Source organism: Phasianus colchicus, chromosome 11 (genome assembly GCF_987193195.1).
Source record: "Phasianus colchicus chromosome 11, bPhaCol1.hap1.1, whole genome shotgun sequence".
Classification (NCBI taxonomy): Eukaryota; Metazoa; Chordata; class Aves; order Galliformes; family Phasianidae; genus Phasianus; species Phasianus colchicus.
In genome coordinates this window covers 2,708,241-2,732,902 of record NC_143446.1, presented here as the reverse complement: position 1 = coordinate 2,732,902, position 24,662 = coordinate 2,708,241, and the positions used below count along the sequence as shown (strand labels likewise).

At 44.8% G+C, this 24,662-nt stretch overlaps 2 long non-coding RNA genes across 2 annotated transcripts in view; one reads left to right on the top strand and one right to left on the bottom strand.

Annotated features, from left to right (window-relative positions):
- Window positions 1-815, top strand: part of LOC149916374 (uncharacterized) — a 29,151-nt gene extending 28,336 nt beyond the window's left edge. Inside the window, exon 4 of the long non-coding RNA XR_016470037.1 lies at window positions 730-815. This is a non-coding gene — a long non-coding RNA (uncharacterized LOC149916374). The remainder of the gene's footprint in view (window positions 1-729) is intronic.
- A 5-nt stretch (window positions 816-820) lies between these two features.
- Window positions 821-24,194, bottom strand: LOC149916373 (uncharacterized). The gene is made up of 3 exons (XR_016470038.1): window positions 23,992-24,194; window positions 20,198-20,309; window positions 821-864 (listed from the first exon to the last, which is right to left on the bottom strand). It is a non-coding gene; the product is annotated as an uncharacterized LOC149916373 (long non-coding RNA).
- Between the last annotated feature and the right edge of the window lie 468 nt (window positions 24,195-24,662).

Sequence of the window (24,662 nt, the reverse complement as noted above, 5' to 3'; positions counted from 1 at the left end):
ATTCTCAATTAATGTGATTAGAGGTACCACTGATCCTACAGGTGGAAGAGACAGAGGAGAAGACAAAGCAATGCTAAAATCCCTGCTTTGCAAGGGATTTCAGCAGACAGAAGTGATTTGAGGAAGGAGGAGGGCTGTAGATTTCTGTCAAAGAAGATGATGAAAATACTCATGACATCATTTCAACTAAGTGACTTCATTTTCTAGGAAATTTTGTAGAACAGAAACAGCCAATAAACATAATCATAGGTGACAACGTAATCACAGAAATCATAGAATCACAGAACGACGTGGGTCCAAAGGGACCCTAAAGATCATCTAGTTCCAACCCTCTTGCCATGGGCAGCGTTGCTGCCAACTAGATCAGACTGCCCAGGGCCCTATCCATATCCTAGGACCTACACAAGAGTAAATCAGACTGCCCAGGGTCCTATCTATATCCTAAGACCTTTACAAGAGTAAAGGTATCTGGATATCCAGTTTTCTTTGTCCCATAGGTCCCCAGAAGAACATTGCCTCAATGTTTGAGGTTTTCCATAGCAATATTCATCTGCCTGGCTTCCTAATCTAAACACCAGTCATGAAGACAGTCCTCCAACATCCATTTACAACTTCTCCAGAGTAAACACACTAGGGGCTGCTAATGTTCTTTCTCTATACCTATCACAAATTCTCGGCTATACTTCACATTACAAAAAATGTTATGCTTACCTAATATGTATATTACAGGTTTTATTACTGCACAGTCCGCCCAGGATATTTCAGCATCCAGCTCTGGTTTCATGGAGAAATGCTCACATCCGTATGACTTAGAACAAGTCCACAACATACATTTGCACTGTCATCTCATGGAGCAACACAGAGCTATAACAGAAAGGAAGAAGTCACCGAGATCAATACATAAATCCAATCAATCAAATGATAAACCCAATCTCTTCTGTATGATTTCCTGGGGCCCGCAGTGCAAGAAGGACATGGAGCTTTTGGAGCAGGCCCAGAGGAGGGCCACAAAGATGATCAGAGGGCTGGAGCACCTCCCTTGTGATGAAAGGCTGAGGGAGTTGGGCTTGTTCAGCTTTGAGAAGAGAAGGCCCCAAGGGGACCTCATTGTGATTTTCCAATACTCGAAAGGGCCTTAGAAGCAGAGGGGGACCAAATTTTTACAAAGGTAGACAGTGATAGGACAAGAGGGAATGGATTTAAATTTAAACACGATGCCCAGAGAAGCTGTGGATGATCCAACCCTGTAGGCATTCAAGGCCAGACTTGATGGGTTCCTGGGCAGTCCGATGTAGTGGTTGGCAACCCTGCTCACACCAGGGGGTTGGAAATAAATGATCTTTGAAGTCCTTTCCAACCCAAGCCATTCTGTGATTCTGTATGGTTTCGTGCTGCTCTGCAGATGAGCCTCACGTCTCTCTGATGTAGTTTCATTGAGTCAGTCTCCAAGCTGCCCTCAACAGAGCGCCAACTGTGTAGTGGTTTATTTGGCTGAATTTAAACAAACAAACAAAAATAAATAAATAAAACACCTGTAGACTCCTAGGAGTTGTTAGTATTCATTTTATGCTGTGACCTAAGTCCCGTGCCTAGGTATCCAGAGTATACTCATCTTTTAAGCCATTTTAAGCTTCCAGTTCCTTGCTTACAGATCATTCCTCAACACCAATGCAACTGGATGGCATCTGGTGAATAAATCAGTAACTAAAGTTTCTGTCAATTCTTCTAGGAATAAACACTGCCATTTACAAAGTGGCAGTCAAGCTTGTAAAAGGAAGGAAATAAATGCCATTTGCAACCCAAGTGATTATTTCTGTTAAGCTAGACTTGAGCTTTTTGTCTGATAAAGCCGCTTATCTGACTGTATGAAAGGTCTTACATAGTTGTTGGAAGAACTGAAAGTCCACAAACAGGGTTTTCTGCCATCCTGCAACTGTTGTTTATGCTTTTGATTGAATCATTATTTCAGCTCCCAGAGCTGAGTCATTTCATCTGCGTGAACATGTATGAAGCACAGGACAAGCAAGCAGTCTCGGTTGTGTCAGAGAGTCCACGCAACTTCATTTTCAGCTGGCATGCTTATTTTTATGATCTCCCACCTCTAGAATCCCAAAGGTCTTCGATGAAGACCTCTCCACTGGAGGCGATGGAGGCACATTATTAACAACCGCTTCTCAAACCACCACCCCACATGCTATTAAGAGATTGCTTTGGCCTCTGAGCGAAGGTTGGCTCTTGCATTTGGGGTCAGGGAAGGAAAGCAGCACCATCAGCTTGCCCACACTGGTTCCTGGCTTTGTGCAAATAGCCTTTTGTACAGCTCAAATCGTTGATTAAAAGAGGTATCAATTCTCTGAAGGTTTTTTTTTTTTTTTTTTCCCATGGCTGCCTTTGTATGTCATTTGCTGAAATAGTCTAAGACCTCATAAACGTCAAGCATTACTAAAATAGATTTTTTTCTCCACTCTCCCTCCCTCCCCCTTCGCTATTTCAAGTGTATGTCTTTTGCTAAAGATCCAGATTCTCCCACAGAAAGCATGTGACTGTTGTCTGGAAATAGATCTTCTCTCTGCCTCTAAAAGCATCCAGAGCAGATGGGCAGGGACAAGATGCTCTGGTATCACCAGCTTGCACCGTCTCTCTGATAACACATCAAGGGAATGGTTGGAGGAGAGCACACGCCCAGCATGACCTCTTACCAGGATCCCTTACTGAAGGGACCAACATTTGACTGAAATGGAGACGAGAGCAATGCACGTCAGTATTGGGGATGCCACAGAGGACTTGAGTTGCCTTCAAAATCTCCTAACGCTCAACCTGGTTGCCAGCCAGAGCAAAAGACAAAATGCTTCTCAGAAGAGCTGACCAGGAACAGGCATGCTCAACTAAGAGTAAAAATCTTTCCTAAAGAACTGGAAACTGGGGATGTCTAAAAGTTCAAGAGCTGCAGACCTCATTTCAGAACAGACAAGGGCTGCTTGCATCACACTTTATTTTTACAGAACATGAATCATTTCTCACTTGAAGGTAGCTGGGATCACTCTGCTGTCAGTATCTCTGTCATCAGCAATGCTAAAAATACAAAAAGATCCAAAGTCAGCCACGGCACGTTGTCAGCTCTGGACCTGTGCACATGACTGCTGGGTCTCCTTCATGGGCTGCCAAAGAGCAGCAGCAGTGCTGGCACCCTTCATATCAGGCTCTGTGATGTACCAGGCCCACCTCCTGCGCATGCACACACACATGCACAAAGCTTTTGCTTCTCAATTCATCCCCAACAGTAAATATTTGATTGCTCTGCTTGCTCTGCCAAAGAATGGCAGCCTACAATTACAGTTAATCCTCTAAAGGTTGCCATGCTGTCAAACACTTTGGCTCTCAGCCTTGCTTGAGGAACCATACGGCTGCCTTCGCTGCAGTGCACAGCTGGTGAGCTTACATCCACCAAGGAAGTAGATTACCCAACTTTGCCTATAAAACTGCAGGTAAAGAGCAAGCCAGTAATGAACTCCTGATTATTTGCATATACTTTAACATCCATTTCCTCCAGAAAAGAAATTATCTTGTACCATATGAAGATAGCTGTGCTAATTAGGATTTTAGGTGTCATGAAACAGCCTTCAAATGTGATCCTTTCCATCTTGTCATAAACAAGGCCTCAGGTGTGGCATGCTCTACAAGGAGCAGTGCCTGCAGTTGCATGAGCAGTGTACTTTTTCGTATACGATGGCATTATACACCTGCATGCCACTAGCAATTTTAGAGGCTGGAATTGTTTTTTGCATTAACTTAAGACAAATTCACAGAGAAAAAGCCCACTGGGTACAGGCTCTGCTTCTCGAAACCTTTAAACAGCTGACAGAGGGAAAACAAAGGAGTGCTGAGGAATCGTACTATGCCAGCCATCTCCTGAACCTAGTGCTGCTGTACAGCTGAAATGCAGGAGGTGGGCCCTGCTCTCACCTGACCTGCTGGCCATCAGAGTTCTGGACTTGGAATAGTAATACCTTCACTCAGGAGTGGGACTCAAAGATCTTGATGGGTTTCTTCCCACTCAGGATATTCTGTGATTCTATGATCTTTGGTCTGGGTTACTCAATACTTATTTCACACAGTGGCATTGGAATCTCATTTTATTCCTCTTGGGAGAGTTGCTGCTCTGTCTCTTGTAGCATAGATCTAACTAGGTGCTAAGCTGATACATGAAGGTGTAAAGGAACAACTTGCTTACCCAGCAAATTTCAGCATGGCTTGAGCTACAAATGAGTTTCTCTGCCATCGTGGAACCAAAGCCAGGACATTACATGCCTCTCAGAAGACAAGGAACGTGACCCTTTCAGTATTTTCATTTACCTAACTCAGCAAGGGCTCTAAGAGATGGCCTCAAATTCATTATGATACACCATCCTTCTTCCCAATGGAAAATGGAGCTGTGCACAGGGAGTGACCTACTGCACAACAGTCCAACCATACCACAAGGGATATGGAGACACCAGGCCTGGCTTCCAGAGGACACTGGGGCATGCAGCTGCTGCTCCAGCAGTGGCCATCTGAAACAGCAGAATTGTGTTCAACTCCATGCCAGCTCTTCAGCATGAGCAGCCAAGATCTCTCATGAGAGAGTTAAAAGAAAATGTTGCCAGACTACAGAGATCACTGGCAAAGACACAGAGGGCTCTTGTACTTCTGATGTCTTTTGTGCTTATGCATGCAGGTTTCAATGCAGAACTTTGTTCAGTGGTGGTAAACCACATGGCCTCAATCTCAGCATCAGACTGCTGAGTACATCCCCCTTTTTTTTGTCCCTGATATTTGGAAAGATTCATATAATAATTTCATCAGATCACTTCAACACTCTGAGTTATGTTCTGCAATAACTGTGAAATCCATGCATAGCAGGTAGACATAACAGAGACATCACTGCAAAGGGGCAGCTGCACGCTTTACCCAATGCCTGTGCACCATAAGTGATGCTCCTTCTTAGTGTAACTCTGCCAAGCCCATGGCAGTTTCATCTTGGAGGAGTTTCTCCAACAAATTGAAAGAATAGTTATGCTTCCCTGCCATCTCCCAAGGCAAACCAACCCAAAACACAAGACTTGAGGTCAGTACAGAGCTCTCCCAACTTTCAAGGTAAAGACTAATATATTTTTAAAGCAAATAACAATTTGTTGTCTGTGTTTCTCCATTGCTTCCAGACAGATAATAAAGCAAAAAAAAACAAACCAAAACAAACAAACAAAAAAACCCAGAAGGGCTGCAAATACAAATGCTAGAGGCTTCTCCTTACACTGCTCTTTCATAGCCACATGCTTCGTCCTCCTCACACATACTTTAAAGAGAGAAATTCCTATCCTCAAAGCTGCCTTTCTAAAAACATTCTCAGGGTTGAATCCTTTAGTTGCAGGTGAACTAGCTCTCACTTATAAACACCTTCAAAAGGTAGAAGGCATGTTGTGTGCTTCTAAGCAGAGTTCAAAGAGCAGTGGCAAGGAGCTGGACTCTGGAGCCCACCAAAGCCATTGGCCATGGTATATCTGATGGTGAAGCAAAAGCAATGCCTCAGACCCACAGAGGTCTTGGACCTGAGCTACCTCATTTGATTTAGTCAGTCCCTGATACAGTTAACAGTGGTCAACTCTGCATTCATATTCAAGATACAGTCCCACATTAACAGCAGAGGTATCTCCTGAAAGGGGGTTTCAAGAAACACCGTTCTCTCGGGTCCATGGGCTCCTTCAAATCAGCACAGCCCACTGATGCCAGCAGGGGTTCAGTTCACACCAGCTGGGACAGGACCAATTGCTATTCAGCTTGTGACACTGTGTTTGAAATGAGCTGATTGTGCCTGAGCCATTAAGTGCTTCTGGAATGCTGATGGACTGATGTTATTGATTGGGATGATGCTGCTGCCAACAGAGAGGCTGCATAGTGCATTTCAGAGCCCAATTTTGTTGTAACACTAAGCTGTATTGTTCACAAAAGCCTAGGAAAAAGGTTGTGATCAGAGCTCTGTTAAAGTTGGAATCAATCACCTAGAAACACTGCCAAAAATGCCTCCTTCTTAGGTAGCTCCCACCACTCTCATCTCCTTCCTGTGTCCTGGAACTGGCTTCTCTCCTCCACATCATATCTGTTTGCCTGCACTGCCCCATTCCCTGCCAGTCTCCAGCTTTCTGAGCTCCCTCCATCTCTACCACCTCCCAGGTGAAGGCAGAGCCCAGCAGGTACCAGCTGGGCCTCTCAGCACTGCCTGCAGCTGGGGAATGCTGGCACTGGCTACAGAGCACATCTGCCATGCTTACAAATTATTTCCCTGCAATTTCATTATTTAAATTGTAAAAGACTTACTTAATGCCTCTCTGAGTTTACCTAAAGGCTGATTCTTTGCTATTGCAAATCCTTAAATAACAGTCACTCAATCAGAATTTCCTTAAGGGTGAAGATAGAAGGTATGTAATAGTAAACATTTACACGATGTTTCTTTTCACGGGATCCCCTGGCACTTTACAAACAGCACAGACATAATAAACCAAGAGAGTAAGGCACACAAACACCTACAGTGAAACACTGACCATCCAGTGCCCAGTTATGTCTCACCAATAGGCTCCAGCTTAAACAAATGAAACTGGATTAGTCCTACAGAAGTGAAATTGCTTTAACTTCATAACCAAAACAGAAGGAATTAGGGAGATAAGGGCAAACCCCTTCTGCTGCAATCAGCTTTAAAGCCATGCAGGCAGTGGCTATAATGCAAATACCTCCTTGCTCCTAGCAGACAGCAGCTCCAGCACAGTGCTTTAGCCAAGCAGGACCACCAGAAGAAGGAAATTTAGTAAATGTTACCAAAAAGCACAGCTCAAGACTTGAGGCAAGACTACCACTGGTGTTCCTCCATCATCCCAATGAAGCCTGTCTCTGTTTCTGACATTGGAAAGGCTGCTGTGAAAATGACAGTCCGGATGACACAAGATCACTTGGCACTGAAAAATGCTTGTATTCAATCTTTGTTTTGGTTAGTCGTTGGACTTCTTCATTTTGACAGTAATGCTTGTCATGAAAAAACAGTTCTAAAAGCTTTTTCTCTTTTTTGATTTCTTTATATGAGTGCCCAGCATTTTAAAAGGCAGAAATCTGACTGGGGTGGGGAAAGGAGGGATGAATGTTTCCCAGTGGAGGATCTGAGGAAGAGCTCAGCACATGCCTGTGCTGCTGCTGTGCTGTTGCCACAGTGGTGTATGGACAGTCCAGCCAATTAATATCTCTCTGCACTTTAGCAGTTTCTATTTCAGAACAGAAGATCTCCAGGGCCATTTCTTTAGTTTCATTACCACCTGTAGCAGCTGATTTGTTCCGAGATATTCTTCCCACAAACCTTGTCTTGCTGGCCCTAGTAGAGACATGCATCTGTCCCACTATTTCCAGCAACTCGCATTTTGCCACCGACTATTAACAGGCACAAGAGCCAGTTCACTATCCCAGACAGCTTCTCAGAAACTGATACAGGCCCTAAGGAGGGCAACAAGCATCCAGCCTGGGGGCAATGATTCTGGTCCCACACCTGAGCCTGTCTCTACCTGGATAAGAACATCACTGGTTCCCGTGCTGCTTCAGTGTCAGAACATTTGAGATTTTATTATAAGGTCTGGGAACAGAGATCATGTCATAAAGCAAGAACCCTATTTCCATTCATGCAGTTAAAAAGAAAGAGGAAAAACTCCATGTCACTAGATTCTTAATTGCCAGAGGCTTTCAGCACTGCTGGTCTCAATTAACAGCTGCCCAGCCATTAACAGAGGCTTACCAGCTTGCTGCACTTTCTGAATGAGCTGTACGTACAGCACTGCCAAACTTTGACTCAAAGCTATTTCTGAGATGGCAGATGCAGCCTGGGGGACAAATACAAACATTTCTCCTGCTCAAATCTGTCTCAGAAGCCACTCAGCGTGACTTCACGAGATTTGCCCTTCAGGCAGACTTCTGAATTTTGGATATCTGTCTTTGAGGGACTGAGATGGATGCCAGCAATTCCTACCAGCATCAGGAGAAGCTAATCTCAGATTTTTCTTTCTCCCTGACTTTCTCCTTAAAGATTCCCCAGGTCTACATCACAACACTGCGTTCTGGTTTCAGCTGGGGCAGAATTGATTTTCCTCACAGCAGATGCTGCGATGCTACGTTTTGGTCTTAGGAGAAAAACAATGTTAATCACACACTGATGTTTGAGCTGTTGATGAGCAGTGCTGCACAGAGGAGGTTTCAGCTTATTCTGTCCCACCAGCAAGGGGCCAGGTGGCACAGGGAGCTGGGAAGGGACAGAACCAGGACAACTGGCCTGATGTGGCCAAAGGATTGATGTGGCTCTGGGCAGCCTGGTGTGGTGGTTCACAACCCTGCCCATAGCAGGGGGGTTGAAACTAGGTGATCATTATGGTTCTTTTCAACCCAGGCCATTCTACAAAAGGATATCCCATATCATCTGACATCATATGAAAAAACACTCTAAAACTGGGGGAGCTGCTGCTTAGGGGCTGGTGGGCATCAGTCGGCTGGTGGTGAGCAACTGCACCATGCATCATTTATTTCGTAAAGTGTACTATATATATATATATATATATATAGAATGTATAATCATTCCTATTATTTCTCTCTTCCTTTTTCTATCTTAGTCGATTGTTTTTATCTTGACCTACGAGTTCTACTGTTTTTTCCCCAGTTCTCTCTCTCATCCCACTGGGAGCTGGGGGTGGTGAGCGAGTGTTTGTGTGGTGCTGAGCTGCTGCCAGGTCAAACCACAACACGTTGCTATCAGCCACCTCTTAAAAACAGCCTCAGAGCACACAAGTGTGAGCCTGCTCACAGTTACCTCTGTTAAGTCAAGAATAAAATTTAATCCTTATTGCTAAAAGGGGAAACAGAACAAAAATGAAGGTGCTGTAAATAAATCAAAGGCCAATTGCCACCCTTCACCCTACATCTCATGTAGCCCTGCAGCTCATTCAGATGAGAGGGCTTTAAAGAATGCTTGTGTGCTCCACACACACATACAGAAAAAGAAAAAATACAGCCTCAAAACATTTTGTTTTAGGAAAACATCTCTGAAGTGCAATATTGGGAGGATCAGTTCAGGCCACGCTGACACAACCCAGCCTTTATTTTGTTCCTCCTGGCATCACAGTGTTTCTCTGAGTTTCTCTCCTTGATGAATTACACCTCACAGAAGCCTGGCCTGGCTCTCAGCTCCTCTAAAATCTGAGCCAAGCAGGAGCAAGGCAGGCTTTAATGCAACTTGATGCTTTCATTAGCTAAGGGTTATGAGAGACTGTACCAGTCCCAGGGTGAGTCAGACTCTGCTTCTCATTGTCTTGGCAACAGAAAAGGAAACATGCTCTACCAGCAGCAACAAGGGAGTAGGAACAGGGACAACATTTGGGCTTCCAGGGAAAGCTCCCACAAGTTCATTACTGGGGACTATTTCACTCTTTTCTGCAACAGTTCTTCCTGCCGTGATCAGATGCTACAGCCACATCTCAATGAAAAAAATCAGATGAGAAAAAAAGATCAGAAAAAAGGTAAGAATGGGTGCATTATTAAGAAAAGTAGAAAGGAAGACCAACATATCAGCCTCACCTCTGTGCTGAGGAAGATCATAGAGCAGATCTTCCTGGAAGCTATGCTGAGCACATTAGGAAGAGAGGTAAAATGAGATACCAGCATGGCTTCACCAAGGGCAGGTCCTGCTTGACCAACCTCGTGGCCTTCTCTGATGGCATAACTGCATCAGTGGACATCAGCGAAGACCCACTGATGTTATCTATCTGGACTTTAGGAAGGCATTTGACATGGTCCCCCATAACATCCTTCTCTCCAAATTAGAAAGATAAAGACTGGACAGATGGATAGCTGAGAAACTAGTTGTGAGATTGCATCCAAAGAACGGTGGCTCAACGTCCAGATGGAAAAGTGGTGTTCCTCAGGGGTCAGCACTGGGACCACTGCTCTTTAACATCTTCATCAGTGACACTGACACTGGGATGGAGTGCACCCTCAGTCTGTGGATGACACGAAGCTCTGTGATGCATTTGACACACCAGAGGGAAAGGATGCCATCCAGAGGGACCCAGACAGGCTCAAGCAGCAGTGGGTCCAGGTGAACATCGTGGGGTTCAACAAACCCACGTGCAAGGTCTGCACCTGGGTTGTGACAACCCCTTTCAGTACAAGCCAGGGGATGAAAGGAGAGAGCCCTGACAAAAAGGACTTAAGGATACTGGTGGAAGGCAAGCTGGTCATGAGCCAGCAACGTGCCCGTGCATCTCAGAAAGCCAACCATACCCTGCACTGCATCCAAACAAGTTACCCAAGGGATAAAACTCTCTTACAAAGACAGGCTGAGAGCTAGGGCTGTGCAGAATGGAGAAGAGAAGGCTCTGGGGGAAACCTGAGAGCAGCCTTGTGGTTTCCTAAGGGGGCTGTAAGAAATAAGGGCACACCCTTCTTTCTGTGGTCTGTGGTCACAGGATAAGGGGAAACGGTTTCAAACTACAAGAGGTGTGATTTAGATTGAACATATGGAAAAAGTTGTTGGTTTGGGGTTTTTTTTTTTTAGGGTGAGGGTGGTGAGGCACTGGCACAGGTTTCCCAGAGAGGTGGCAGCTGCCCGATCCTTGGAGACATTCAAGATCAGGCTGGGGAAGGCTCTGAGCACCTGATCAAGCTGTAGGTGTCCCTGTTCATTTCAAGGAGCTGGACTAGGTGACCTTTAAAAGTCTCTTCCAAATCAAATGATTCTATGATCTATTGCAACACACTGGAAAACCCATTTTCGTAGAAATTCAGGTTTGCTGGAGGTGAAGAGAGTTGTGCAAAAAGAGCTTGTTAAAATGTGAACAGTCATCGGATGTGACAGTTAATCATTTACATGGAAGCTTGTCCCCTCTGATAATAATTTTCCAAGGCAGCAAAACTAAAGCTTACCTGGTCATTGGCTTCTAAAGCGACCTTGTCTGGCAGGGAAGAGAAAAGGGGAAACAACAGTAACATGACCCTCCTGTGTCAGTTCCAGGTGGGGACAGGAGGGGACAAAACCGCTGCTGGCACGTTTCAGTTATCTGGCTACTCACTTCAAGCTGCCAGAAACCTCCTGCCTTCAGGGCCAGCAGGGTCATGCCAGCTTAAAAAGCTCAGCAGGGTATTTTTGTTGAGAAGCCTACCAACAGGATATAATCAGATACAAAGAAACACTTTGGAGAAGGCCCAGAAACATCACAGCATTCGGATCTGAATTGCCAGGAGGGATGGATGCCTTTCTGCTCAGCCACCCCCAGTTGCAGGGACAAGTGATGGAAGCACCATAAATAAGCATTTAAAAATCCAAAGCACAGACAGGAGAGAGCTTTCAAACAGATACCTCCCTCATGGCATCCAGGAGCAGCAGAAAAAAACATGAGGTTAGAACATTCATTGCACCTGTGGTGTTAACACAGTTTTGCCACTGCATTGACTGCAATTCCAGCACCACGTATAGAACTATTTTATCATGCTAGAGGTGGGATAGAAATGAACCCTAACCTTTTCCAGACAGACTGTCAAGAAAGCAACAAAGTGAAGACAAAAATCACTAGATGTGAACATTTCTACTCCAAGTCAGACTTCATCTGGCAGCCCGATGCACTCTGACAAGATACTGGGAAGCCAGGGCTGGTCCCCAGCCAGAAGATCCATCTCCTCTACTTGTGGTCTTGGTTTCACTAAATGCTTCCAACAACAGGCTTGGAAGACAAAGTCCTTGTCAGGGCTGCTGAAGAGTGAAGGTTTCTGAGCTCTCCTGGACCTCTGACTCAAGCCAGAATCCCCAGGTAGATTGCTCAGTGGTTCCAGATCCACCCAGCTGTTTTGCCAGCCACTCAGTGTGGTATTGCTGTGTGGTATTGCTGTCTTGGAGACTGTCCACAATGAAACCTGGAGCTGCACTTCAGAAAAGTTCAGAGCCTGAAATGCCATCATCTCATTGACCCTGGTTTCACGGGAAATCTTCCAACCACCTTCAGGGACACTACCTAGAGGTACAGCTTGAGATCACATGAAAGAAAAAAACCACAAAGGTAGAAAAGATGCTTGGAGGAGAACTGCAGATGTGAGGCACTGAATATTTGCTGTTGCATACCACATGAATTCTCCAACAGCACAGAGAATGTGAAAATGCTGCTTACATTCACTGCCTGGATTCAGCAGGTTGTTTTGTACTCAATTTCCCAGCTGATCCAGCTGCAGCATGATAGCAGGTGCTAGAATCAATCATGTTATTGCATTTTTCCCTTCCAACTGCAGGTGGAAGAGACTCAATGCATCACTATACAAGAGGAGAGGAAGAAGACACTGCCAAATTCCCCACTGGATGCAATATTTATCCTGTAAGCAAGGATTAACTGAATAACTTGCTAGCTTTGTGTCAAGGCTTGTAAGAAGCGGTGACTAATCCTAGCTCGTGGGGATTAACAATGTTTGCTGTGGGAAATGTGCCAGGCTTTTCAATTATATCATGTCTTACAGACTGCAATAGCTGCACAAGAATACAACTGCATTCTTGCCACAGTGATAGCTGGGTATGTCCCTTCTAGTTTTTAATGCCACGCACTGCAGTGCAGTCATCAGCAAGATCCTCATATGGACAGACAGCAGTAGTCTGTCCTCCTTGAGCAGGGTAAGAAGAGGGAAAGATCAGGTGTGCAACAAGAGAGTCATTCAGTCATATTTTGGTGTACCTCCCTTTGTGATCCCCTAGGCAGACTTAGTTACAAGAACACAATTGAAAGTAAACGAAGTATCATGGTAAATTGCTAACCTACTATTTAGGCAACAGGTTTCCAATGGGACCTCCTATGCACTCAATGCAAAAATCCAGCACTTGCATTTAAGCCACCATTTTCAAGCTTGTGCCCTTTGCAAAGCTCTGGTCTTGGACAGAGCTGCTAATCCATGAGAAAGCTCCTCTCCATACTGGGACTTCACACTCAAGCAGACAGTTCAAGACAGGCACAGCCAGAGCAGTACAGGATAGGGGCTGTTCACCTTGGGGAAGAGGCACTGGGAGTATGGATAGAACAACAAGAGCAGTAACTGGTGGTATTGGTACCACAGGACAAAAACAGAACTACAAAAAAGCTTTGAGACATTTTTCCACTCGTTTTTAGTCAGCCACAACACCAGAGCAAAAATAAATTGTACCCACTAAGCAGTTCCAGAGGTTCTTGCAAGAAACTTTTTTGTGTGTGTCCTCCTCCACACAACATACCATCAGTTACAGGTCATTTTGGATGCCCAGCATTGCACCCAGCACCACACCTTAAGCAGTTTCTCCATCTTCATCCTGCTCTTAGAATCAGAGTCATGTAGGTTGGAAAAGACCTTCATGATTGTCACATCCAACCATCAACAGAACCTCATCTCTAAATCCCATCCCTTCATGCCGCTGTATGCGTAGCACAGATTTAAATTACTGACCTTATTAACTCGTTAAGTCATCAGCTTTACAGTGACTTGAATACTGTCAGGTTCACCATGCAAGTAGCTAGAGGAAAACCAAACATGGCAGGCTATGGCCTACAAGAATCCACGCACCAAAATAGTATTTTTCTGGCCTTTCCTGTGGTGAGGTACAGATGAGAGCATCACTCCACTGCCTTCTGCACAGCACTGGGAGGTGCAGGGCTTGTTGCAGCACGTGGAGGAAGCCTATGCCTTGGCTAGGGGACAGCTATGTTTGGTTAGATGTGTGCCCCACTCCCATGTGCCCACAGCCAGATGTAGAGCCCAACTCAGAGCCTTTCTGGACCTTCTACCTCGTTTCAAAGACCTCTGGATAAAAAGCAACCCAAAACAAATAATAAAATGAAACAAATCACAGAGATTCAGCTTGCAAATATTACTCTTCCACTTACTGAGTCGACAAGAGTCCAATACCCAAGAACCAAACCATTCACCTCTTAACTCCTCTGATGCAAGCCTGCATTCAGATGCACCCATGAGAAGCTTTGTGTGTTGTGTAATACAAAATCCCATTCTGAGCTCCTCTCACTCTCCTAACAAGCTACCTATTACGCTCAATTTCTCCCACACGTATCAATAGTTATTACTACTTAATAGTGACTTAATAGTGCTGCAAGGTACTTGGGAGTACCAGCAGCATGGAGGTAATTAGAGATGAAGAAATATCAATTTATGACTAAGATACATGCACCTGAACAGGACGCTTTGCAGTGGCTTGACTGCCCAGGGACAGCTATTTCAGTACACCAGAGATGAGCCGGTTTGAATGATTTTAATTTTTAAACTGGAAGCAAATTATTTTGGAAGTTTGCATTAAGTGGAAACAACAGCAACTGACTAAGCAAACCGTTCCATTTGAGGATACTTTCAGCAGCCTATATTCATGAGATGCTCTGTTTGCTGTCCTTTTCTCTTAAGAAAAGGAAGGACCGTGACATGGAAGAAGTCAAAACTTCCCTTTGCCTCATTCAAAGAAGGGGTTTGAAGCAAATTGCCTCAATTTCAAGTTGTCCTGTGTTTGGAGTGGTGAGAAATAATGTCCCAGGTGAAGGACTCTGCAAGGCCTCCTGAACACTTGTATGCACCTCCATGAGGAGCTTGGCTGGAGAGGCAGAAGCACCCTTCACAAATGGCCTGCAGCCAATGGACAAGGCTGTTCCATGGGACAGAAGAGTTTTAACCCATATTCTGCATCTTAATATAGAGGGGATTTGAAACCTGGTCCTGTGCCTCTCCTATGATTGCCTTCACCAGCTAGCTACAGGGAGGAACAGCACTGTGAACTGGTTTTCTGAATATTACGTGGCATACACCATCTCTAGTTTATTTAGCTGTAGTTATTTGCCAAACACAAAACCTGCAAGGAGCTTAAAGACCATCTGAAAACACTCTGGGGGGAAAAATAACAAGCTTGAAGCAGTATGACAGACAAAGGTGGGTTTAGGCATCACAAACATGTTTACTGGCTAAGGCTCATCACTTGGCCTCCCACGAGTGCTGTAGGAAATGAGGCTAGACATCATCACCCCCCATGCCAGGGGAGCAGTGAACAGTAGATGGGAGGGAAGGACAGAAGCCTAAGGTGGAAATAAAACAGCGGGTGCAGGGACCTGGAGAGCTTTGGAAAGGGAAAAAGGTGGAGGAACTGAGATTGACTCCAAAAACACTGGGATGTCCTACTTGAGATCCAGCTTGTACAAATCTTGGGACAGGAAATCTATGGACAATTTCAAAAAAAGCTTCAGCCACTTCTAGGCTTCTGCAAAGAGAGCTGCTCCCTCAACAACAAAGGACCTGTCTCCATCTGTCCACTCCTGTCTTTCTTCTGCTGAATCATGCAACAAACTTTACTTGCCAAAGAACTGTGGATGTAGAAAAGCAATTAAGGAATCAGGATGTGACATTCATCAGTTCATGTGCCTCTGAGCCTGACTACACCCTGGTGAAACAACTCCTCACAAGTGTTCAGATATTGTGGGAATGGGAGTTTGTACAAAAAAAAATACAATACAACAGTACCAACACCATCCAGTGAAGGAGAACTTGCCTTTCCATATCACAGAGATGAGCATCATGGCATCACTCCAGAGCTTGATAGGGAAAAAGAGTTGCACTGGTTTTCACAAAATATGCTCTAACAAATGAGCTAATTACCTCCATTACCAGGTTACATTTCCAACCTGCTGTGGGACAAAGGTTACCAATGGAATAGCCATTGAGCTTTACATCTGAGGGTCCCAAGCCCAGACGTCTTCAGGATGGGCGAGCTGGACCCACACAGCTTTTTCGAGCCCCACACAGCTCCAACCAGCCACACATGGCCAATGAGGGCCACATACACAGCCAAGTCATTTGTACATTCCATTTTCTCTGTGCCTTTGCCTTACTCCCAAAGAACCACGTGGCATGAGCTGGCACTCACAAGGTGAGAAGATTGCGGGGCAGCCACCAACATCACCCTCCCTAAAATGGCCTGAAGCCTTACACAAAAACTTTTCCTCACGAATGTCCATAGGAGCATCTGCCCCAGGGCTCAGCCATCCCACTCACAGATAATTCCCCCAGCTTTACAGGAAGCTGAGCACCTGTAAGAAAATAGCTGATATCTACAGCGTGCTACAAGTAGGAAGCAGGGCAGACAAACAGTGGTGCCCACACGCAGCCCAGGACCTGGCAGCACTGAGGGATCTGACAAACAAATAGAGAGCTAAGCAGCTTCTGCTTGAGCCTTAGGCCAGACTGGCTTTTTCTTCTGCCCCGCATCAGGATGGTTCACTAACTCACCCACTTGAATCTACATCCAGAGAGCCATTCTGATGTCCTTGCTCTTACCTCCACTAGATAATGCTACTTTGCCCAGATCATCCATCCTAATCACTTCCCACGGGGATCTGATGACAGTTTGGGCTGTTTCATAGAGCAGTTCCTTCCACCCACCGTGAGTGTCTGCATACCTTCTGCTCCATTCCTGCACCTGATGAGTAACACCACAGAAACAGCTACAGTGATCATCACACCCTTCCCTGGATGTCCAAATGACTTGCTCAGCCTCCTACAGAACTCCAGCTATTGTGGATCAGAATTAAAAACTTCCATTAGGATCCTGCTGGGTTTGACAAAGTGAACAGTTACTACGCCATCAAGATCAAGAGGTGGGAAAAGATAGAGAAAGGTTCCCCAGAGAAAAGGGGAGAAGGAATGCAGGCTGAGCACTTCTATTCCTCATAGTTGTTCTTCTTTTTTTTTTTTTTTTAATAATCCTTCAGAGATTTCAGTCAAATGCAGGAAAATGTTACAGTGGACAATGTCCTACAGATAAGAGCACGTACCCACAAAGTATGCATCTCATAGAAAAACAGCTTTGTATGAAAGCCCACAACTCTTCTGGTAGTAGTAAAACAATATTCTTAAGTTGTACGTTCAGCTCCCTTCTTTATGTAAGGTTCACAGTTTCTTCATGGTGGTAGGAGAGTTCTGAAATACAAATAATTTGTTTTCACTCTCTCCTACTACAGACAATGCTGACTGCTCCCACTCACCAGGATTAGCTGTATTTTATAAACAGTAAATGCACTTCAGCAGCTTTTTTCAAGACTTTCTCAATTTTGCTGATGGACAACGTATTAAACATTTTGATAGTTCAATTGTCAAAGTGTTCCATAAATAAATTGACATTGTTCATATCCTTATCTTGTGTTGTCCAAAACCATGGGGGTTGATGGTCTGAAGTGGAACAGTCCCTCAGTAGTGCCTTGGAGAAGGCACTTTCTGAACCAAGACAACTGCCTGCCCGTCTATTGCTTTTTCAGTGACCATTTGGAATAGGAAGCATTACTTAAGCTCAAAGTCCTATCTGCCCATAGCCCCAAACACACACAATTTTTTGCAGGATTTGCCTTACAGAGCAAGCACCCTGGTCTTGTTTTCTCTTTGCGCTCTGTTCCAAAGGGAACAGGAGATGGATCTCATTACTAGCTTACACCGATTACAAGCAAAATAAAGCAGCTAGGGAAAGAGAGAGGGAAAAATAATAATAATAAAAAAGCAAGCTCGCTTTTGTTTCCCCCCATGAGAATCACAGAATCACAAAACATCCTGAGTCAGACGAGACAACACAAGGTCCAACTCGTGGCTCCACACAGGACCACCCAAACCAAAGCCTTCTCTTGTGGTTTAACCTCACAGAGAGCTAAGCACCACAAAGCCATTTGCTCACTCACCTGCAAGTGGGACAGGAAGAAAATCAGAGACAAAATAGAACTTACAGTTGAGACAGAAAAGGAAAGCGGGAACAAAAATGCAATAATGACAATATATGGGGGTTGCTCTGAAAGTAATGCCTCCTGTTTTATGATGTCGGCCCACAACATCAGAGGCAGATGTTGGTGGGATGGCAGTAGAGGCTGAATCTTTCCACCTACATTCTGTCACACATTGTCACGATGTGACATATGACAGCAGAGGGACAGTCTGACAGAATGGCATCTGACATGAAAGTGCATATGAAGATAAAGGCTGGAACTGAATTTTCTCCAAGAAGGAAAATGGTACCCATTGACATTCATCAACACTTGCTGAATGTCTACAGAGACCAAACAGTTGATGCGAGCGCAGTGAGAGGTGTGTGGTGCATTTCAGTAGTGGTAATAGTGATGTGAATAGCCATGCACAGCCATCACACCATGAAATTAATAGCGTCTCGATCAGTTCACCTGCACAAATCGGTTAAAGGTGGTGACTATGCTGAAAAACAATGTTTTGTAGCTGGGAACTTGATCTATCAAATAGCATTATTTTTCTCCTTGCATTTGTTGTAGTTTCCATGGAAATACACAGGAGACATTGCTTTCAGACTGACCTACATTTGTATCCACGATGCAGTTACTCACCACCCAGCTGACACAACTGCTTGCTGACTGACACCCAGCTAGCAACACAACATCCCACCACCCAGCCAACTCCTCCCAGCAGCCCCCATCTGTACCACACGCAGCTGTATAGCCTTCTGCATGATGTCAGGTGGTATGGAATAACCCCTATCCTAATTCAGGACCTGGCTCCACCACACTCCCTGCTGCCATGCCATGAAGGCAGTGACTCTTCCTTGCTGAGCAGCACAGACCAATCCAGCCTTGGGAGCAATCCCATTGTTCAGTAACAACCAAGACATCTCTCAACTGAAACCTGGACATTTCTAACAATCAAAGCTCTTTCCTATTATTTGACACCTTCCCAAGTTTCCATCAAGTCATAGAGAAGCAAACCAGAGGGTCGGACTGGAGCTAGTCAAATCCCTCTTTAGCCTGCAGTGGGGTTCAGCAGTACTTGATGGGAGAAAGCTGGGTTTCTCTGGCTTCAGAACAGGTTCACAAGGCTGAGGAAAACACTGGCAGAACGGCTTCCTTTCCAAAACATGCAATGGAGCATGTGTTAAGATGAGAAACTGTTAGTAATCTAGGCACTCTTTAGAAGAATTAAGGTAATCAGTTTGTAGTAAGAGGGAGATGAAAGCTCAGGATAAATCCCTTTTCTATGTGTAGACCAGTTGCAATGAAGATGCCAACATCACGGAGAGTACACAAGGAAAGAAAAAATATCATAGAGTTGTGGCTTATTCTTGGCTACTCTAAAAGAGATGCCACAAACTTCATTTTTTACATCCTGCTGCACTTCACTGTTGAGCCACTCATATGAACCTGTTTATCCTCTACCAAGACAACACACAAGCACACCATCAGCAATGCCTACCAGCCTCTCTGTCAATAACTGCACTCAAGGTGGGCTGTCTGGAAGGAAGCCACAGCAGACAATTAAAAGATACCCTGACAGCCCCCTTCATCGTGTGAATGACCCTAGCAACAGCAAGAGCTGTCTTTGGGTTTCAAAGGCAGGAGGGTTAAGATAACAGCTAAGCACAAGCAAGGGATAAAAGTCTCAAGTTATCCATTCTTTACAGCTTCGTGCAGTGAGCTCAAAGAGAGCTCCCTAATAGCAGTAATGTCATTTAAGCTATGCAGTCCTGGCAGGCAGTGAGACAGAGCTGCTGTGGGGAGTTAGGCCTGCACAGATAGGTTACATTTAGATTCATGGCAGCCTTAGGATGCATCTCTCAGGATGCACCTGAAATCACTAAAGAAAGCAGACAAGGGACAGAAAGAAGAAACAGATGAGACACTGAGAATTCTATTGTCGTTCAGCAGCTGTTCATATTTTATGGCCTGTCAGCATGCTTGCAGTCAGGAAACAAGCATGTCCTTTCCAAGCAAAGAAACTTCCTTCCATCATTTAACTCCACCTGTCCCAAACATCTCAGATCAGGTTGCAAAGGTCTGGTCAGGTTTCCAGACCCCACATGCACAGGCCAGCCTGTCCAGAAAAGGGAGACAAGTCTATAACAGATAGACATGGCAGCCACCATAAGCAACTTATCTGCTTCTATTCCTTAACCCAACTCAGAGACTGGGTGGAAAATCCTGGGATGACTGGGCAAACACTTCACACACATACAGCTTGCTTCCTCAAGCCCTTCTATCTTGTGAACAAACACGAAAGAGAGCAAAGCTGAAACACGTTTGTGCAAATCCAACCTGCATTGTTGATCCATCACACTCAAAAGAAGCCTTTCCTCCGGCTTCAGCAGCCTGCTTACCAGACCAATGACAAATGAAATCAGCTCCTGTCAATGGCTCTTCAGTGAAGTGGCCCTCAATGAAGTTTCCAGTCATGACAAGTCCGATGTTGTTGGTACATTCTCAAGCAGTCTGAAGAGAGAAACAGTCTGATGAGACAGGAAAATTAAACTCCTTCCTCCACAGGAGGATTGGTTCTTGTTAAGGTTGAATGTGTGCACGCAGGAAAATACAGGTTCATTTTCAATTTTCTTCCATGCTTCTAATATCTTGATTTGAGGAATATTTCAGATTTCTATATTTCAAGACCCTTTTAACCCTTTAAACTTTTGCTGCGAGGGTGGCTTGCTTTGAAAGATGCAGGTTTTCACTTTAGGTCAAAATAGAACACCTAGGATAAGGCTTAATCTCACAGAATTTTTAGCCACATACTCAGAACATTTAATGGTGTGCCTGAATTCACATGAATAAGCAACCTCACTAAAAGGAGGCTGGAAACCACGTACCAGCCTTATTACATCACAGCTCAGAGGGCAAATGAAGCTTTGCCTAGGAAGCATAACTGTGACTGCACAAGTGTGCAACATGGTGGTGTGGAACTGCTTCTCCCAGGTGAAGCTGCACACACCCCCTGGCTTCCATTCCAGTGCAGACCATGAACAGTGAATTGGACAACGTGTATGTCTGGGGATGAAGCAGAGATGGGGAAAAGGGAGAGGAAGCAGTACTGCTGTACAGAGCACAACATGGGATTGGGATGGCAGTGCTAGGAAGCTGGACTGCCCTATCCACGCATGCTGAGAAGTACAAAAACATAAACATATCTATTCATGTATATATACACACACAAAAAACCTAGGAGAAAAAGAAACCCTCTGGCACAGCAATATCAAAGGATGGAATCATTTTGCTCACCAGAGGCCGTAGCAAGGAGCTGGCTGTAATACACAAGCCAGCAGGAGCACAGCATTAAAAGAAAAATTAATGCAAGGAAAAGAAAGCACAGGAAGAGAAGTGCTTCCATTACAGCTTGCATAGATGAGAGAAAAGGAGCGAGGAGTTGTTACAGTCTGTAGATTGTTAGGTTTTGGGAGCAGCTCTAGTAATCCTTATGACAGGAACAATTTAAACAATAACTGCAGAGAGTTACAAAGGTCAGTTGTGATAAATAATAGGGGATTAAATCACGTAACAAAACCAAGTTCTCTGTAGCTTGCTGAAGCTCTGAACAGCCTTGGAAGCTCTCTCCAACACCCAGGAATGAGGAAAAGCACATCCATACACCTTGTTCACAGTCCTCATCCCAAGGGACACGTGTCCTTTCAGCTCCTGTTAATCACCTACAGAACTTAAGGCAGCTGCATCCTCTTACCTCCATGCCTTTGGCAGAATGAAGGAGGAGACATGGGTTGGTGCATGCATGTGGGTGCATTCACAGGGCCCTGGTCTGGACAAGGTGCCACCAGCTATGTGAGACCTCAGTGATGGTTCAGTATCCCAAAGTGAAGCACTGGAAGGAAACGACCACAAGGACCTGACACTTTACCCTTCCTTGATTGCCATTTTTTTCCAGGAACTTCTTAAAACTACAATGAAATTTCAAATTGATTCTTTCTGCCCAAATGCAGATGGGCAGAATTCCATTTGGTCTCTTGGGCATACATCTTACAGGCCAGAAAATAAAACAGTAATTGTCAGGGAAACAAGCAAATTTCTCTCACACCCAACAGGCAGGCTGATTTTGGAAATGTTCTGTATCTCACACTGGCATTCAACCTGAAGGAGTTTCACAGCCTTGTGGCAAAAGGTTGAGGCTGGTACCAGACTGTACCTCTACAGGTTCAGAAGGGAGTCTTGACATTTATACATAATTTCACCTCCACTCAAACCAAAAGCCAAGCCTAGCTGTGCCAATCTCCGATCTCTGCTGCTATTAACCATCCTCTATAATTTTGGGCTTTCTTTGCAGGTGAACCTGGTTACTTGACAGCTGCAAGTGTCTTGGTATTCTGTTCTTCAACAGCCTCCAAGCATCTCTGTTTCCCACCAGCTTCTGAAAGGAGCCAGCCCAGGAAGAACACAGACCTCACGATCAAACTCATGCCAGGACAGAAGGACAAAGTCACAGGTGTGAGAAGACAGGATTATATGCTTGGCTGCTGCTTGCTCTGAAAATCTTACAAAGTCCAGAACAGACTCTGAATTTCCACCGAGCTTGCATTTTCTGGGATGTAACTTCTCTTAAATGATTAAAAAAAGAAAAAGCAAGTTAGCTGCTGACAAAATCCCATACAGACCAGTACTTAGACTAGGCTTGTTACAGACCAGTGAGGAGCAGGAGTTCTTTGCTCAGCAAATAGAGCACAAGTCTGTTTCAAACTCAGCAAGCAGGAAGGGGCAATGCTCCTCCAGAAAGCCTACTTGCTTCACCCTTGCTCTGCTGCAGGTGTCTTGGAAACATAACAAAGCAGTTACTTCTCTCCAAAGAGCCACTGACAGTACTGTACACAGCTAAGAAGCCAAGAAGCAGATGCACAGCTGAGCACGGGCTCTCTTGCTCTTTCCTGCTGTTTGCATCAGCCACATTACCGCTGACATGAGGTTGTGCAAGGCTTTGTCCAAAGAGAAATGATATACAAGTCATGCTCCCACTGCTAACAGCACATCGGGTATGAAAGAGTTCAGAATAACTGGCCTTTGTTCAAACGCAGGATATTCTTGGTACTAAATTCCCATGGCTTCCAGTTTTCCATGTCTAAGCTACATCCCAGGCCCGAACTGAGGGATGTTCAGCTCCACTCCTGCCAGATGCAAGGAGTCTTTATATTCAGTCACCTTTAGCAAACACAGTATTTATCTCAGACTGATACAGCAACCACGAACTACAAACATGGATATAAAGATGAGATCAGAGCTGCAACCACGAGGCAGAAGACACTGGTTTTGATATGCTTAGTTTGCTGTTATCTTAGTTTACCAAATATCTTGTACAACCAACAGAAATACCAGTGTTGTCCATGCATTTACTTCTCTCATGTCTTTTGGTTTATTTGTGGCAGCTTACAAATCAACACGTCAAAGGAGTTGAAAACAAAACACGCTTTGAAGATACAAGGATGTTTGTAACACAGGCTTAATACTAACTTGATGAAGGCAGAGTCAGATACAACCCACGTTCAGTTCCCATGGACAGCTTCAGGGTAAATGCAGTACTGATGCAAACAGCAATACCACTTAAATCTGTTTTCTTACCTATAATGTAAGCAGTTAAGTACTGTCACTGGTCTGTCAGCAGCAAGGTAGGTGGAAGAGTTTATATTAAGCTACTGGAACTTTATGGACAAAGGCAGATGACTAAGGAAAAGCTATACTGGGGTGTAAATTATTAGAAGGGATTTAGCACCAGCCTGCAGTTCTGCACTGGAATGATGTTTTACTCAGCTGTTTGGGATCTTGCTTAGTTTAAAACTGGCTCAGCTGCAAACCAGCAGCCTAGGAGTAAAACTGATCCCAGATCATGAGCATTTACCCCTCTGTTCAATCAAACAAATTAAAACGTGGATAAGGGTTAAGTCCAGCGTTTACACTAAAGCATTTCCCATTTTAACTGTTTTGCACCAAATCATTTCCTGCCAAGGCACAGTTGTATCCTACTGGTCCATCTACCACAACACACGCTCTTTGGAAGTCATGGAGTAGCAGAAAAGCCTGTGTTACAATTGGAAAGATCAATGGAAGGGCAATTCGGGAACATAACAGCAAAGGGACCAGCACAGGTAGGATGGTATTTCAAACAGAAAGTAAAAGCACTCACCCATCTCTGAGGATTCAGGCTTACAGGAAAGACTCCACAAAGGAGAATATCCAAGCAGAGCTCCTTCCCCAGTGGCACTCAGCCCTTCAATGAGGTCTAAGAGAGGTGCAGCCAGGCTCCAACCCTTCCTGTCTCACAGCTGAACTGCCTTCACCTGTGCTCCCAGGGCTGACCAGGTCCTTTCCCCAGGTGCTCAATCAGTGGTTCAGGCCAGGACTCAACAGTTCCCATACAGCCTGTGATTAGATGCAGACCAATATAGACTCCTCTGAAGACAAGTTCCCAAAAGCTTAATTTCCAAAGCAAGCTATTTAAGCAGCTGAACTCAATCATAGCTTTTTATTTTGCTCCATTCCTCTTCAAATGCAAAAAGTTTAAGGCTGCTCCTTGTTGCAACCCAGAAGCGTTTCTATGGGAGTCTGAAAGTCACAGCACTGATACAGGAGCCATGAGAAGCCTGAACCCACCACTTGGGCTAGCACCAAGCACAAGACTGCTGCTTGTCTAGCCTTTAGTCCTTTATCCTCAAGGCAATACCATCATGACATTTTACTAATGGAAGGTTTCTTGGATTCCCTTTTCCCAGAGCAAATCCAGGCTTCCCTGGTCAAGGAGATGAGCTTTCTCCTCACCGCTTACTGGGCATGCTGGCACTCCAGGATTTCTTTTGG